Source organism: Amblyomma maculatum, chromosome 10 (genome assembly GCF_055883805.1).
Source record: "Amblyomma maculatum isolate TAMU_Amacu chromosome 10, ASM5588380v1, whole genome shotgun sequence".
Taxonomy (NCBI): Eukaryota; Metazoa; Arthropoda; class Arachnida; order Ixodida; family Ixodidae; genus Amblyomma; species Amblyomma maculatum.
In genome coordinates this window covers 1,778,868-1,783,202 of record NC_139353.1, presented here as the reverse complement: position 1 = coordinate 1,783,202, position 4,335 = coordinate 1,778,868, and the positions used below count along the sequence as shown (strand labels likewise).

The following is a 4,335-nucleotide window of genomic DNA, read 5'->3' as shown; positions in this document are numbered from 1 at the left end:
CCTTCAACGCACAACGGAATGATTTTACTGGCCGAAAGTGCGTCAAAGCATTCAGTGCTATATGTAGCCAGCTGTGCCAAGTGCCAGCGGTACAAGCTCCCTACTTCCCGTCCACCAGGACAGCTGCACCCTATTGCGCCTCCGACCGCACCCTTTGAGCAGGTTGGCATCGACCTCTTGGGTCCTTTCCGCGGTCTTCGAACGGTAACTGGTGGATAGTGGTATGTGTTGACCATCTCACTTGATATTCAGAAACAGCCCCCATACCCTCAGCCACCGCTTTCGAAGTATCTCTATTTCTTCTACGGGTTCTCCTGCGACATGACATTCCTCGAATTCTGATCAGTACTGTGGGCGCCAGTTTACAGCTGAAGTTACTGAAGAACTTCTTCGTCTCTGTGCCTGCGGTTACCGTCAATCAACGCTGTATCACCCTCAAACGAATGGGCTTAATTGTTGAATGCACCAACCGCACTCTGACCGCTGTGTTGGAGATGTATGTCGATTCTGATCACAAGAACTGGGATGACATCCTCCCTTTCATTACATACGCGTATAATACACAGCACAGCATGATACGACTGGCTAAAGTCCGTTTTACCTCCTTTATGCTCGAGTTCCCCGCAGCTATCTCGATACCATCCTTCCTCTCTACCTCCACAACGAGCCTTCTATCGCTGCCACTTTATGTCGAGCAGAAGAAGCTTGCTGCATGGCCTGCACGCATACTGGACTCACGGGAACGTTCGAAGGAGCGTTATGACAACCAACGCCCACATGTTTATTATGTCCCCGGTAATTTAGTGTTGTTGTGGACGCCGCTGCACAAGCACGGTTTAGTCCAGAAGCTGCTGTTTCACTATTGCGGCCCTTTGTCTTTGTGGAGCCTCTGTTATGGTGGCTGGTGGCTGGTGGCTGGGACGACGGGGTGACTCGAAAAAATCGGCGCATCAAACGACCTTATCTAGTTAACTGACAGGGGCGGATGGAGACGATGAGCAGGGCATAAAGGATGGCTGATGTACGTCGCCATTGCTACGAGGTGCCAGGTACAGGAGCAGCCGTTATTGTAGGCTAGGAGGACTGCTGTGCCGACGTGGTGGGTCAGAAGAGCCTTGTCTGCCAAGATCCAGGTGACCGGGTAGTCAATTCTAAGACACCTGCAGTTTCTACGGCAGAATGTTTCCTCCGATATGCTTGGTAGAAAGTCGGTAGGTGCTCTTTGCTCCTCTGGGACGAACAACCAAGGCTTTGGATTTAGTTGCCAAGAGGATCGATCCCTTGGCAGCAAGGACGTTCTGGACGCCGTTGCGGGCTCGCTGCATAACCTTCTTAGCTGAGACGATGTCCTCTTTGGAGCCTGGATCCAGAGGGCGACATTGTTCGCGTAGGCGAAGCAGGAGACCTTATGGCGTCTCTCTTGCCAGCACAAGGCTGAAATGCCTAGGGCTAAGTACCGATTCCCGAGGTACGCCGGCGGTGACAGGGAGGGGGTAGCTGAGCATTTGTCCAAATCGAATCTGCTAAGACCTATCATTGAGAAAGGACGAGATAAATTGCCTTAGATTACCGATCACTCCTTGGTCGTCAAGTGCTTGCTCAGTGATAGTGTGGCAGGATGTAGAACGCAGACTGGACGTCTAGGAGGACCAGGAAGGCAGCATCTTCACAGTTTTTGGCTTCCTTGAGGGTGGAGACCATATGTGCGTGCAATAGAATCTGCGGTAGAGTGGTGTGTCCAGAATCCTGTCTGCACATCGGTGAAGAAGTTGGCAGCCCTTGAAATTCAGGTGAGCTGTTCGAGGGCCATGATCTCCGTGGTCTGCAGACTGCCGACGTGAGGGAGACGGGAGGGTAGAAAAAAGTTCATTGGCCGATTTGCGGGGCTTTATGATGGGGACAACGTTGACGTTCCTCCAAGTTTCTGACAGGATACCGCTGTTTCAGATGTTATTGATGACAGCAAGTAGGCGTGTCTTCTCAGGGGCGTCCAGCTTGCGGAGCATCTGGAGCGGGAGCCCATATGCCCTTGGAGCTGCCTTTTCCGTAGAGCGGTTAAGCGCCATCTGCAGCTCATGAGGGGCAATGGGGTCTTTACAGAGGGCTGAGATTGGCCCATCTGTGACGGCGGGTGCTGAGGGGCAGGGATTTGGGCATGACCGAGATACTCCCTGTGGGAGTCCGGCCGATGGTGAAGGATTGACCGACTTAGCTAGGAAATCGGCCAGTAGCATTAAACGGGTTTCAGGACACGTCTGACTTATTGGAAACCAAATTGCCGACGCCACAGCTCGCGGCCTCACTAACCGAGCAGCGGTCGACGAAGTGGGTAGAGATCCGGTATCGCAGACGTACGACGACTTGTTGGAGCACCTGAGGAACAGCAGATGCGTTTCCCTTCCACACTCACCAAACTAAGCAAGGAACAGTCAGTCTGCTCGAGGCAACTGCAAAGATTTTTCTCAACCTTATTATGCTCAATAAAATTCACTCACACATACACCCGCATACACGCCCTGCTTTTTCTACTGGACGCTCCGAGATCGAACCCTACCGCCTGAACTACCGTTTCCTTCTAAGAACTGACGCTAACACACAAATGATATTTGCCAAGTGTGGCTCCCTTAGTGGCCTGGTCAGAGAAATCTGATTTGAGCGACGACCTGCGCAAACACTGAAGATTGTTCTTACTCACCGTTACCCCCCCCCCCCCCCCCCCCATGGCCGTGAGCCTTCCAATTTAATTAAGAACTTTCAACTCAACATGCCCTTGGAGCGGGGCTGTTAGTAAAACTCACAATCACGCACTCCCACACACACATCATGTTCCACTGGAGCATAGGGGGCCGTGCAGTCCAGTGAAGATATGGACGACCAAGTCTGGTATAGTACATCGACCGTGCTTGCGCTGCAGCTGCTGCCGCTGGAGCCCTGAAACTCGCCCGCTGAGCTCAGTCGAATTCTTTTCGTTACTATTGAAAATTTCTCTCTTTAGACGTTTATTTCTGCTTCAGTGACTTTTTCCGAAATATTCACTGCTCGTACCTCGCAGCCTTCTGATCTCTCTTACTAAATTTCGTTGCCTGGCTTGTGTTTTGCTGCAATTCAAAGCAAAAATTTAGTATTTCGTGGTATAAATCGGGGCGATTTCTGCAACCTAGCGTGTGGGACGTCGGAATCTACACGCTCGTCAACGTTATGTCTGCGTTTGCGGGGGGACAAAATTTGAGGGTTGCTTTTGGTAATTAAAAAAAAAATAGTTTGAGAGCACTGTAAACCTGCACTGGAGAAGTGCGAAAGCGTGAGCCTTGTTGCTGTGATGCTAAGGACGCATGGTCATCTTTTTTGTAAATTTTATTCTTTTATGTTATTTGTATGTTTAATTTATTTAATTTTTTTTTGGCTATTTCTCTCAATTCTCTCCAGCATCCTTACGCTTGAGAATTATGGACGCGCTCTCAGGAAGTAGATGATCAAAACACAGTCCGACCATACTTCCCTCTGGCAATTTTCGTGGTATTGTACTTTGAAACTTTTATCACACTGTACTTTTCTTTATGAACAGAGAATAAAGAAAAAAAAAATGGCTTGGTGTAATGATTAGCGCGCTCGGCGGAAACACGGAAGGATGGTGGTCGGTGGTTCTATTCCTGGAGTGTACATGATTTATTTTCTTAAGTCTTAGCTAATGAAAATACACGAAGTTTCTGAGAAAGCTTCCTTTGAGAAAGCTTTCCTCTGTGCTGTGCGATGTCAGTGCACGTTAAAGAATCCCAGGTGGTCGAAATTGCCGGAGTCCTCCACTACGGCGTCTCTCATAGCCTGAGTTGCTTTGGGACTTTAAACCCCACAAAAACCAAACCAAATCCTTTGTAGCCGTATGGCTGTGCTTGGGTGGATGTCAGTGAGTAATTAATCCCTTATTGCAAATTTACTCCACCCTGGTGGTTTCCCCTAAATATTCGACCAACACCATTGCCAATTCGAGTCATAGATCAATTCGCTCTCGCCCTACCATCCATTTTGCCGACCGCCCTGGTTAGCTCAGTTGGTAGAGCGACTGCCCCAGAAAGGCGGTGGTACCGGGTTCGATCCCCGGACCAGGACGAATTTTTCTTTAACTACGAAGTTTCTGAGATGTTAATGAGATGTTTCTGAGATGTTAATGAGAAGTTTCTGAGATGTTAATGTCTGGCTTTCACCAGACATTAACAATGGGGAAATAGCTCCACCAAACTACGAAGTAATCCGTAAAGATCGTGCTTCCCGTGGGGGTGGTGTGGCTCTTCTTATAAAAAAATGCATTCAATTTGTCACCTTACCTGAAATAACTGA

The 4,335-nt window shown here is 49.2% G+C and overlaps 1 non-coding gene across 1 annotated transcript; it reads left to right on the top strand.

The window, feature by feature from the left end:
* The first annotated feature begins 4,033 nt into the window (after positions 1-4,033).
* Positions 4,034-4,109, top strand: TRNAS-AGA (transfer RNA serine (anticodon AGA)). The gene has a single exon. It is a non-coding gene; the product is annotated as a tRNA-Ser (tRNA).
* The last annotated feature ends 226 nt before the right edge of the window (positions 4,110-4,335 follow it).